Genomic DNA, 13,848 nt, shown 5'->3' with positions numbered 1-13,848 from the left:
GTATATCGGGGACGGCTTTTTTCCCCTTGCTTGGTTGCTATTGATGGTGGGTTTGTTCGTGTCATTTGTCTACATGTCCTCGTCTTCAAGGTCAGATAGCTCTGCAAATTTATTTTGGTTGTTAAGTTGAAACTGGTCTTCTGTTGCCTCTTCGGGGGTCAAACGCATTCTTTTCCTTTTTATAGTTTTCCAGGTGTATTTTGTTGTGGTTGGCGGGTCGTCCACTGGATCGCTTGTTGATGAGTTTTGTTTATTCGAGTTTTTGTCTCCATTTTGGTTAGTGCGCTTGGACGTGATGGATGATGGTTGCACGTTTTACGATTGTTGTCAGGGTATACTGCGATTGGTTTGTTGGTACTGGTACCGTTGGGATTGTTGCATGACCTGTTGGGGCATTGTTGGTTGCTGTAACATTACCTGCGGTTGTAATGGTGCTTGTGGGTATGGCACCATTTGCTGTTGCTGCATCATTAGCTGTTGCTGCATAACTTGTTGTTCTTGTATTGGGTGTTGTTGCTGATTGACACTGAAGCACTGGTTTTGCGGAAGCTGAGTTGGTTGGAACATTTTTTTATATAGTACTGTGCACTTTGAAACGTCGGCGACACTGCCTAAGTTCACATGATTTAAAGAACTGAGTTAACACCAACCGATAACCGCACTATGCAAAAAAGTAGTTAAGTCTTAGCACTGTGGGAGCTATGCCTTTCGCTGTTTACACACGGTTCACTGAGCGCTGCACAAAACGCGTCTGCACTGCTCGACGTCTGTAGATAGTCTACATATATATAAGGATTATGTCACCGTCAATGCAACAAATACAGTTTTGTTTTCAGTCTTATAGTGCTACCTAAGACCATCATCAGGCAGTTGTACACAGGAATACGCAGACATTGAAAAATACCGATATGGATCCTTATCGGTGCAACGCGTCCCGTTATGTACTGACATAAACCTCTTGCCTCAAGTTTGTGTTATTATAAAGTGGCAAATACATAAAATGAGATGAAAGAGAAATATAAGTGTATATCTTATATCAAATTATAATATGTTAAATATCTTTATAGAATTTCAACAAATCATAATTTGATATACTATATACCCTTATACTGTATCTGTTGTAGCCCACCTCCGACGTACAGCTACTACGACTGTTGCTCGAGATAAGACTTTTGTCCCAGGGATACAGGAGTTTCGGACACCGGAAGGGGAACACACTTAGGGGTTATGATTTACAGGGTCTCCAGAACCCACACCGTGTATTACTCTTTTATATTAAAACTGCATACACTTATTTTCACTCCGTACATTAGTCATTCAAGCTAGCCACTCCGTCGCTCTTAACCTTTTTACACCAATTTGCTCCCAGCTCGCTGACCCTACACACCACTAGCTAGCCACCCTCATGTAACTCCCTTCCCTGTTCTGCGTCTCCATTTTCAACTGTCCACCTCCGCTCCCTGTAACAAACTGACTGCCTTTTCTTTACAAGTCACCAAATGGGCATAAAAAGAAGAGAAAGCCAAGGGTCGGCCCCGACATCTGTCCCACATTCGTATTTTTCGAGATGCCCATCATAAACCTTTTAAGGTCTCCAACGCACAGGAGTAGGGAACCCTAGACCCCTACTGGCCGGTCTTGCACAATGTCAGCCCATGGATTTATGACACTATGAGCAAACTGGCGACGTTAAGCACAATAGTGACACCCTAAGCCTAAGGAAGACAGTAGTTGAATTACAACTATACGGTCCCGGGATGGTGTCTCGTCGGAGGAGCGTCTGTCAGTGTGTGAAACAATGCATAAGTTGGTCATGGCCTTAATTAAATAATTTTAGCGAGGGTACGTACGGTTACATTGACTTTCATCTCATTTTATATATTTGCCACTTTATGATAACACAAACTTGAGGCAAGAGGTTCATGTCAGTACATAACAGGACGCGTTGCACCAATAGGGATCCATATCGGTATTTTTCAATGTCTGCGTATTCCTGTGTACAACTGCCTGATGATCGTCTTATGTGACCGAAACATGTAGCAGTTTAAGATCGAAAATAAAACTGTATTTGTTGTAGTGACGGTGGCATAATTCTTATATATATATATATATATATATATATATATAGCACACTACAGGATGCAACCAATGAAGATAACCTGTATACGTCATAAGTCTAATTATGGATCTACAAGTGGGCCGCGAAGCTCAGGCTTCCTGCTAGCGACGTAGCCGCCTTGTCCGACGTACGTTTCTTTCTCATTTCGCAACGTAGTATACGCCGAAGAGTAAAAAGCGCAAGAACCAATTTGTATTATCGGTTTGTGCCCCATGACTAACGTCTAGACTAGCAAAGGCAGGTGAGGACCCTCCCCAAGCAGTGTCAAATGTGAGGTCGATGGGCGGGTGACAGATTAATGCCGTGTACCATTCCCTTAGCTACAATGTGCTGGAACACACTTCAATAAATGCTCTTCGATCAGGCTGTAATAGAAGACAAAACTTAGATGAATAACGTAGGAACACCTTGTTATCTGAAGCATAATGACCGTCAAATAGTATATATCAGAGTGGAATGCGCACGTCTGAAGCGCTGCTATTTTTATATACTTCGCAAATTTTGTTTCATTTTCACGAGTTTTGTGTTAGCAATTTCTGTGGGTAAGATGTGCTGCCGGTCACGGTAGCCGAGCGGTCTAAGGCATGTACTGTCTTCGCTCGCTCGGAAGCCGGGATCGTGGGTTCGAATCCCACCCAGGGCATGGAGGTTTAGTTTCTGTGTTTGCGTTTTTCTGTGTTTGTATACAAGTAGAGGCCTTGCGACGAGCTGATCACCCGCCCAAGGAGTCCTACCGAATGTGTAAGATCTAGAAAAATCGAAGTGAACGGAGAAATTCATGGAGGTAGATTTAGGCCCACTGGGGGTGTAGTCCCAAGGAAGAAGAAGAAGAAGAAGAAGAAGATGTGCTGGTCCAAGAAAGATGAGCTATGTTGGGCACGTAGCACGGATGAGACAGATGAGAAGTCCATCTACACAATTTTTTAAGGAAAGTCAGAAGGTAACTTACCACTGGAAATATTTAGGCTTCCGTGATTGGACAGTATTAAAATGAATCTTAAAGAAACAGGGAATGAGTATGTTGACTTAATTCATCTGACTCTAAATATTGCCCAGTGGCGGGCTCTTGTGAACACTGGAATGAATTTTTGGTTCCATGAAGGGCGATAATTTTCTTGACTAGCTGAGTGGCTGTTAGCTTCTCTTATGGGACTGTTCCTTGAAGTTAGCCAACATCTGCTGCTACAAATGGGTGTTTTATTCATTTTGGTTCAAGTATTACGTGGAATTCTTACTACCAACATGACGGATTTTCATTACGCTGCAGATTGTGGACTGTACCATATTTCACAATGGTAGTTGAATTCAATTCGCTTTCCTTAGTCTCTGACTTTGATTTGAAAACCTGAACATTAAATTGCTAGGCCTTGCCAAAATTCAAGCGGTCACTCGGGACTTCTCATCGCGTAGCCTCAGATGCAATGACAACTGACTTCGTGAGATTCATGTTGGACAAAGTGACATTCAGCAGGTATTTCTCCAAGTTTCTTCGGCTTTACGTTGAAAATCACAATTTTTCCTTTGCCCCATATTCAACCTACGTCACCTTACTACGTATGAGAGAGCTTACACTACCTACACTACTTCTTATTCTCGGTTTTCAAGTTTTGGGCTTGATCTCTGACCCAGCACTTGGCTAGTTAAGAGCTAGGATACTTTTTTAGTAGACTGCTTTTCTTTAGATTAGATTAAAATTCTCAGAACTGTTGTTGTACTTATGGAAATTTTCCCCCATATTTTCAATATGCAAATAAGAGACCTTCATTACCTGCATTGGGCGAGACCATTACCCCTCTTTATATTGTTGGGACAGAGCTCATCTCCGCTCCTCAGTCTAGCAAGGGCAGTTTTCCATTCAGCCAATGCGGTTCTATGTAATATTCGGCCGTAGATGGCAAAAGAAGTGTCTGCTTGAATGCTGACAATCAAGGACGATCAAGGGGCTGGATGGGCATTGCCTAGGCCATTCTTGTATATACATTTTATAGACAATCAGATCCACAAATGCATCTGCACACAAAGTAAATAATTTTCAAGAAAACTTAGATTCAGTTAGGAGGGAAGTATTGTACAATATTCTGATAGAGTTTTGGATACCTATGAAACTAGTTAGGTTGATTAAAATGTGTTTAAATAAAGTACAGTAAAGTCCGTGTACGGAAACATCTGTCTGATAAATTTCCTATCCAGAATGGAGTAAAACAAGGAGATACTTTATCGCCACTCCTTTTCAACTTTGCCTTAGAATATCCAATTAGGAAGGTCCAGGGAAACCAGGTGGGACTGAAATTAAACGGGACACATCAGCTGTTGTTCTATGCCGATGATGTGAATCTACAGGATGACAATGTAAATACCATAAAGAAAAACACACTAACTTTAATTGACACAAGTAAAGAGGTTGGTCTGCGGTCACGGTAGCCGAGCGGTCTAAGGCATGCCCTGTCTTCGCTCGCTCGGAAGCAGGGATCGTGGGTTCGAATCCCACTCAGGGCATGGATGTTTGTGTGCGTTTTTCTGTGTTTGTCTACAGGTAGAGGCCTTGCGACGAGGTGATCACTCGCCCAAGGAGTCCTACCTTATGTGTAAGATCTAGTAAACCGAAGTGAAACGGAGAGTTTCATGGAGGTAGGCCTAGGCCCAAATTGGGGCTGTAGCGCCACAGGAAAAAAAAAGGTTGGTCTAGAAGTAAACACAGAGAATACTAAGTATATGTTACTGTCTCGTCACAAGAATACAGGGCAAAATCATGATATAAAGATAGGAAACAGATGTTTTGAAAATGTGGCACAGTTCAGATATTTGGGAACGATGATAACAGATCGAAACCTGATTAAGGAGGAAATTAAGAGGAGATTGAACTCGAGTATCAAAAATTAGAATATATAAAACTATAATTTTGCCTGTGGTTCTGTATGGGTGTGAAACTTGGTCTCTGACATTAAGGGAGTAACATAGACTGAGGGTATTTGAGAACAGGGTGTTGTGGAGAATATTTGGACTGAAGAGGGATGAAGTGACAGGACGTTGGAGAAAACTGTACAATGAGGAGCTTCATAACTTGTACTCTTCTCCAAGTATGATTAAAATGATCAAGTCAAGGAGGATGAGGTGAGTAAGGCATGTAGCACGAATGGGGAGACGAGGAAAGCGTATAGGATATTGGTGGGAAAGCCAGAAGGAAACAGACCACTGGGTATACCAAGGCGTAGGTAGGAGGACAATATTAAAATGGATCTTAGAGAGATGGGATGGGATGGTATGAATTGAATAGATCTGGCTCAGGATAGGGACCAGTGGAGGGCTCTTGTGAACATGGTAATGAAATTTCGGGTTCCATAAATGCTGGGAAATTTGGGAGTAAGGGCACAATTAGCGGCTCCTCCAGAAGGGCTCAGCTCCAAGAGTAAGTAAGTAAGTAATGGGGACTTATTAGACCACCTAGCAGGATGGTATCAGCAGCCAGCTGGTAGGTTATATTACTGGATTCAAACCAGAGCGACTTCGTTTCCATTACCAAAAATTAGTTCCGTATGATCCACCATAATATGACCTGCAATTCTTTGGAAGGCCAACGAGTTAAAGAGGGAGTTCAGATAGGGCTAACCTGCTTCACAGTTGTTAGGTTCAGTTGTCAAGTTGTTAATATCATAAAAGCCTGAATATACGAATCTACAAAGAAGACAGGATTGGATATGCCATTTAGTTCTGAGGGTTATAAGCAAAAGGATGTAGCTATATAATATTTATTATTTAGGACCATTAAATACTGCATCTGTATTTCAACAGTCACAAGCCATAGCCTTATGTGTGAGTTTGTACCGTACTTTACACGCTCGCCAAGTTCATGTATTCTTAAGACACACTTTATAGTAACAAATATAATAGTTTGAAAACTTTTGTGCAAAGAAAATATTAAGGACATTTAAATTAATGGGACCGGCAGGTTAACTCAATTTACAGCCAGGGCGAACCTGTTCGAGTCCAGCGATTCCCAGTTCTATTGGGCATTCTTAGGGGCTTTCATCAGTTATTCTGTGAGAATGGCCAGATGATAACCTTAAAATGGCCCTCAGTTACATTGCACTTTTTTGACGCCAAACGGCCTGTAAACTCAAGTTTCGCGTTTCAGAGAGCAGGCGGGAAGGAATACAGCACATGTGTCTACATGTGGTAGTGGACCAACAGGGTTCAATTCATAGTTCAGGATGATACCAAAAAAATACCAAGATCCTTACGGCAAGATTCCCTATTTGCCTGTTTTATTTAGCGAAGGGCTGGCTGTAGTCATGAGCCACTTGATGTTTCATCGCTATCGAAACAACAGCCATTAATTCTGAAATTAGCTGAACTGTTTGCTTCAGTCACTGTTTCACTCAGCATGAAATGTGGCATTTCGTCTCGACACAACTGCTCTGTGTTTAGGGCACGGTCCGACCCGGAGTAACAGTTGCTCAGTCCTCCTTCGTGCATGGCGGTATGCTAGACTAAATCGGATCATGGCTGCCTTAATTCACAATTTATAGTCTTACTATAATTTATGCTACATAACAAAAACAGCTGACGAAACGCCATGAAATGATTATGTACTGACAATGTTGTAATTTGTTTCTTTATAAGATCACAATCTCTGAGCTCGATTTTTATTTTTTTATTTATTTTCTTTTGTGGATCCATAAAGGTTGAGCGCATAGTTCCGCAGCATCCCGCTAGAGCCCTCTGCGTGCAGCGCATCTTGGCAGCCCGTCAAACCCCCGGGAGCTGGGTAAATCAGTGAGTGTTTTATCGTGCCAGAAATACGACACACAGAATACTGCCGTGTGCTTGCGAGAGTGATGGGGCCATGACGTCTCCGTTGGACAGCTAGGACACCTGGGGTGAGTGCCCCACCTACTTTACACTGTGCCTGAAGAAAACCCTGCAGGTGTATTGATTGTATCAGACTGCCGTGTTCCGTATTGACCTTTAACCTTACTGCGACGCCACAGAGATTTTCAATTCTTCACAATCCGTTAACATACGGCAATTCGTGGTTAGAACAATTCATTTCACTTGTAGGCACACTTACAGTCGAGAGCGTTATGGGGAGTTTGTGTCTGTCCGTCTGTACCAGCAGTGCTCTGGTGAACTGATTCACATGAAATTCTGCGCACGAGAGCCTCAGTAAGTTTGGGATTTCGCATTTATAAATAGTCATTTGCACCTTCTAAAATGTGTGTTTGTTAACAGTTATAGGATCTTTTGATATACATGATACATGTTACATATATCATCTTCATATATAAGAATTGGTATTGAAAAAGATTTTTTGTGCATTATCTAATGTAAAAAATATGGCAGACCTCTAAAACAAGAAAAACGCAAAGATAGTGGGAGTACACTTATATTGAAATTTTGTTGACTGTGGAAGGGAAATTGCTGTATGGGCTCAGAAAACATCTACGCGACGTGAAACAAGAAATTCCGATTACTTAATTATTTTTAATCAAATACAATTATTCGGACAGAAACTATGAAATTTAAGGGGACAAATATTTGTGTTGTTATGTGCATTTTCTTTGTCATTAATCTCTTTGCCCTTTCCATTGCTCTGAACATGTGGTTCAGTAAGTATATATTTTTCCCCCTGAAAGTATTTTACACTCAGTAGGAATATTTGGGGAGAGGGCTCTTCTCTCCGATACTTTGATGTGCACTCAGTCTGTGATATAATGGCCGCCATCGTGAGCTCTTTTCCAGTCCGAAGCCGACAACTCACCGACGTTTACTGCCTATGTCAAATAGAACTGTACCTAAAAATCATCCATACGCATTCATGGCACTGTCATCAGAAGTGGGGTAGCTTCAGTGTCCAGTGTTAAGGCAAAATCCAGAAGCAGCAGTAACCTCATGGTCTCTTGAAATTCTGCAGTTATGAACTTCTCAAAGACCGGCGAATATGAAACCTGTCGTCTGTGGAAACAGAGAAAGTTCGACTCATGTCAACATGAAGGCCTGGTTCCCTGATAAATAGTCCTCTACTGCAATTCTTGATGTTTCTATTTTGAAATGAATTTAGTGGGTGTGGAGCAAGAGAAGCTTCACTTCTGCGCCTGTTCGGTTTATCATTTTTATCTTACTTTCCTAAAGTAGGCTTATGCGAACTTCATATTGTCTGTGTGCTTACGAATCCCTCTAATAGCTTTTGAATACCTGAACCAATCTTTATGAACCTTGGTGTGTGTGTGTATATATATATGGTATGTCATGACACCTGAGCCAGTCTCAGCGGCGTACTTCATAAAACCATCCCATCAGTCTGTGTGTCAGTGTGTGTATCCCTTACTGGACACTGCCACCTAAAAGGGCATCTTTTCAAACTGAGACTGACTGGGACCCAACTTGTGAAAAGTGCCTACAAGAAGATGAATCAGCCACACATCAGCCACTTACGTGATTGTGAGGCTATAGCTTACATAAGATAACGTCACCTGGGTCAGTTCTTAATGTAACCAAGTAACTTTTATGACGCCCCCATAAATAAAGTCCTACATTTCATCAGAATAATAAATAATAAAGGATTAATCCAAAAGGGAAGCACAAGAGATCGTTGAAGGTCGCAGTTCGAGGACCGGTTTTATGCCTCACCTCTCACACTCATACTCACACTCATGTGTATCCCTCCTTCCGTCGCTAGGCAACATCTTGGCTAACATGTTCCCGTGGCAAAAAATGCACGCGACAATAGAATTGCTGGACGTATGTGTCTGTGGATCTGTGTATCCCCTTGTCATTGCTAGGTAACAACTCGGTAAAGACGTTCCCGCACAACGAAGAATTGTTGGCGTCGTTCTCTATGCGGTTCGTGACGTACCAAAGGAAATTAAGCGATTAATTCTATCCAGAACTTCTTGCATATTTTAAATTCCTTGCTGTAATTAACGACACTTAGTTAACGAATTAGATCATAGTTATACGCATAATGTCGAATGGGAAAGGACAAGCCGATTTTGTATTGGGAAATATATACGAGCAATTCATGACACCCCTGGAGGGACTGAGGAAGATTACGAAAACTCTTGATCAGGGTTGCCGGCACCGAGTAATTAGGTTCTACTAGTAATGCTTCCGACTTGCATTCGGGAGATGTCCAGTTCGAATCTTGGCCGTGATACTGGTCGTTCTAACTGAGGTTTTTCGTAGCTTCGGATAATGCCTCAAGTTCGGCCACAATGGCTTCTGTCCTCATATTGTTCATCATACTACCATTCGACGCTGCATAGTCTGAGCAACCGACATCAAACAAACTCCGTGGTATTAGTCCTCAAGCGAACAATAACGACCGTGCGACCGCCGCTTGTCGGCGAAGTTAGTGCCAAATTTAGCGGATAGAGGGTGTCGCGTGGTCAGCGCCACGGATCCCCACGGCAGTTAATCTCGGTTTTCTATACCGGGGCCGCTATTTCCTTGAAAGAGCTCCTCAATCATCCTCACGAGGCTGAGTGAACCCCGTTCCAGACCCGCTACTTCTCAGAAAATCTAGTAGCGCCTTGAATAGAAATCGGACCTCTGGATTTGCAGCCAGGAACTCTGACCAATAGAGCAGAGAGACGGTCCTGAGTGACTGACAGCGTCATTAACATGCCGTGTTGGCCGCTCCATAGCTCAAGCGGTTAGTCGCTGGCTTCCCACCGCGGCGGCCCAGGTTCGATCCCGGGTCTGGTCAAGTGGGATTTGTGGTGGACAAAGTGGCGCTGGGGCAGGTTTTCTCCGAGTACTTCGGTTTCCCCTGCCAATCTTCATTCCACCAATTGCTCCACAATCACCCTCACCTATCATCTGGGGCTGGTAAAATAGGCCAGAAGTGGCCGCAGTACAAGGAACTTAGTCCCACCCCACTAGCAATAAAAAAAAAATAATATGCCGTGTTAGTGCAGGCTGCCTAGCTTCCTTGTCGATATTGGAACTGGAGGCCTCACGGATATGAAGCAGTATTGCTAACTGGACTGCTCTGAATACAAAAGGAGCAGGTGTAAGGTCGTATGAAGTATTTTAGTGAAGAACATAACGTGATTTGAAGGAATCTGTTGTAAAAGTGCCCTTACGTCTAACATCTTCGTCATGAAGGTGTACGGGAGGTAAGGTTTCACTCAGTGTAGACTTATATATATTGGCTAGTCGTAGCTTCAGACTCCGTCAGATTTCTGTGCTGTTTGTTCGTTTGAAGCCTTCTGGTGCCCCCTGTATGAAGTTGGATATTTACTGATCGCCCATCCGAGGGCTCCTGCTTATGTAACTGTGAAGACAACGACGTACTTTATCGGGGTTGTCCCACTTTCTTCATTCCTTATCACCAGTATTATTAGCAAAGGAATCCTGAGTCTGAGGTTTCAGTTGCTTTAACTGTCGAGTAGACCACGAACACTAGGCCAATTAGTCGCCTAAGTACCACGTGGATTCAGTCTCACCCCACCCCAAGAAAAGAAAATAAGAAAAAACATGAATTATTGGTTTAGTTTTGACCACTACGACACCAAACACAAGTGCGAGGGTGCGGCTGAATTTTGAGAGAGACAAGTAGTGGTCGCAGAATATTTCCATCTATGGTCTTCAGTTGTCCACCTACCGCTTGTAGTTTCCTTAATCATGAAATTGGAGTCTTGATTAGATAGCTGTGTTTTATTAACAGGCTAATTTAAGTAACTTCAAAGCTTGGGCGATTAATACTGGTGAACTGGGAAGGGTCTGGCAGGAAATAGTCGTCACATATTTAAATATATTAACGAAACTTTCGTCTGAACGGACTGACGAATACTACTAAAGCCATCTGTTGGTTTAGCTGGTCTCTGGGTTAAAATGGGAGCCGACACCAATGCAAACTATCACGAGAGTACATTTGTGTGAGATTGACTGAATAAAATAAACACACGCAGAGGACGTTGTGTGTGTCTACAGTTTTCATACCGGAAACTACTGAAAGTGTTTCTACGTTTGGTATTTCGGATCTGCATTAGACGTCAAACGAATTTAATTTTGGCAGGTATTGATGTAATGGGGATTATCTGTGAACCTGCCGAAAATCGTTTGGTCAGTCCAGCATAAGAAACACAAGATCCTCGCGTCAGTTTTCCTGCGCGTGTTCGGATCCGCAGCGCAACAGGCTAACCGCCAGTCATGTCACTTATGTGAGAGGAATAGTCGCTGTTACTACACATGTATTGCTTGCACCTGCATAAAATGTTAATACTCTTTCGATGAGGATTGTTTTTGGGGGGGGAGGGGGGGAATAAAACACTGACTGCTTTTCAAGATATGTAAGAAACTTTCGAGGGGAATATTTAAGATTAGTAACGATGTTCTCCACTTTCTTTTCAATAAGCACTCGGAATTTTTGTTATGTTCTTTTGTCCAATAATAATACTGCCTAATTTATTTATGTATGAATCTATGATTAGTGTTTCTACTTGAAAATGTAACATCCTGAATTTTATGCTGAGACCCACGTGTTCACATGGGTATTGCCTTTGAACACTCATTTTAACGTGTAAGTATCACGTGATATTTCTACGCAAGAAGTAATCGACTGATTCAGTGTAATACGAGTACAGTGGGGTAGCTGCGAACTGTATATTGCAATAACAGGCCTTGTAATTACTGTCACTCGGCACATAACACATAAGCTCTCTTGACGGTAACTGTTCAGAAAATTACTGTGGCGATATTGAAGCGAAATTGTAATATTTCGTGACATGCCGCCAGGAAGGCGTCCATCGCTACTCAACGGCTAGCAATTCCTACGCAGCTATGCCTAGGAAGTCGTTACCCCCGGAAATGAAAGTCTAACAGAGGGGTTTCCACCGTTATTTGTAACGAATTTTTTTGAGACAGTAAACTTGTATTCCCGGGGTAACAAAAGAGTCGTTTGCATAGCAGCGGGAGAAACGAAAACCTCCGACAAGATTTTCCCTATTCAGCCCGAGTGCAGGATATAACAGTTCGTATCCGACAAGAGACTAGTAGAAGTAGAGTTCGTATCCGACAGGAGACCAGTTAGTTTAGCTTCGACGAGATATAAGGATAGTTGAGCCCCTAGCAGAGCAGAAGACACTTCACCGAGGTTAGCGGTACCGGACAGTACGTGATATAACACTGAAGTAGAAACTTTGAAACACGTTATAAGTGCGAATAATTGTATTTGTGAGTGTCCAATAAACATATTCGCCAAATCCTAAACTCACGTAAATTTTCTTGTAGTGTTATCTAGGAAAAACGACAATATGTATATATACTGTGTATATATCCGAACGGACCCCGCGATTAGACGTGAGTAGTGTGTTACTCTCCCGCAGCACGGGCGAACGATTTGCAGCAGGCTATCTGAAAATATGCATGTATAATTTATATTTCACGTCAAGCAAACAACAAAACAAACTCCGTGGCCTGTAGCCCGCAAGCGAACTATACCGACCGAAGCGACCGCCGCTTGTCGGCGAAGTTAGTGCTAACTTTTGCGAATAGAGTGTGTCACGTGTTCAGCGCAACGGATCTCCACGGCCGTTAATCTCGGTTTACTAGACCGGAGCCGCTATTTTCTATAAATAGTTCCTGAATTGTCTTCACGAGGCTGAGTGGACCCCGTTCCAGACCCAGTAGTTCTCAGAAAATCTGGTAGCGCCGGGAATCGAACCCGGAACCTCTGGATCTGTAGACAGGAACCTGACCACTAGACAACAGAGGCGGTCATAGCTCGAATGATAATTCACCTGCTTCTCAGGAACCGTTCATCAGACAGACAGCAATAAAGGCGTGACATCTGTACCGGAGTACAAATGGTTTCCATATATTTGCATCTTACTTTTATACGAAATTATGTTTCAGTGATGCCGGTCTTTATAAAAGTCAAAATGCACCTACAATATTTTGTATGAATCTGTAATATCAAATTGCATCAGATATGTCCAGTAGTTCTCGAATTGAAACGTGACGGAGGGACAGACTTCCACATCCGCCCAGTGCGTGCTCGCTGTGCAACGAACGTGCATTCGTTTGCCGATATGTGTGAAATGCAGATCATGTTAAAATGTTTTAAATTTTATTTTAAAATTTCTCCGGAGATATTATGTTTTCTTAAGGGAACAGAAGCACAGTAGCTGGCGACCACTGTGATTACTTTTGTAACGATACATTTGTTCCCGCCCCGCCAGCGAACAAAGGGCGCGTTTGCAAACTATTGTTCTGCAGGTTCAGGTTTACGTTTGTGTTCTCCGTGTGAAGCTATCCTATATCTCTCAACAATCACCTCCCTCCACCCACTCTGACTACAAACGTGGGTAAAAGGGCAAACGTACAGAACGCTGCGGGGGTGTAACTCTGCACTTCGATATTTCCAGGAAATTCCTGTCCTAATTGTCTGGCGATAGATAAGAATACATTGATTAGAGCGGTTGAAGGCGAGCCACGTGTTAAACATTTCTTACGGTACACGGCTCGGTTTGGGACAAAATGAAAGACTCGTACATTTTAAAATATATTATTGTTATTATTATAATTATTATTATACCGCCTTTTTGGTCTAATGGTCAGAGTTCGTGCCTACAGATCCAGAGGTCTCGGGTTCGATTCCCGGCACTACCAGATTTTTTTAGAAATAGTGTGTCTGGAACAGGGTCCACTCAGCCTCGTGAGGATAACTGAGGAGCTATTTCAAGGAAACAGCAGTTCCGGTCTAGAAAACCGAGATTAAGTGCCGA

General features: G+C 42.6%; 1 protein-coding gene across 1 annotated transcript in view; it reads left to right on the top strand.

Moving 5' to 3' along the window:
- Positions 1–6,832: 6,832 nt before the first annotated feature.
- LOC111875018 (leukocyte tyrosine kinase receptor) overlaps positions 6,833–13,848 on the top strand; it is a gene marked incomplete at its 5' end in the record, with an annotated part of 164,894 nt that continues 157,878 nt past the window's right edge. The window contains 1 exon segment of the mRNA XM_023871021.2: positions 6,833–6,996.

The sequence above is a fragment of the Cryptotermes secundus genome, unplaced genomic scaffold, assembly GCF_002891405.2.
Source record: "Cryptotermes secundus unplaced genomic scaffold, Csec_1.0 scaffold1161, whole genome shotgun sequence".
Classification (NCBI taxonomy): Eukaryota; Metazoa; Arthropoda; class Insecta; order Blattodea; family Kalotermitidae; genus Cryptotermes; species Cryptotermes secundus.
Note: the sequence above shows the minus strand (reverse complement) of the source record. Positions and strands in the feature narration are given on the sequence as shown.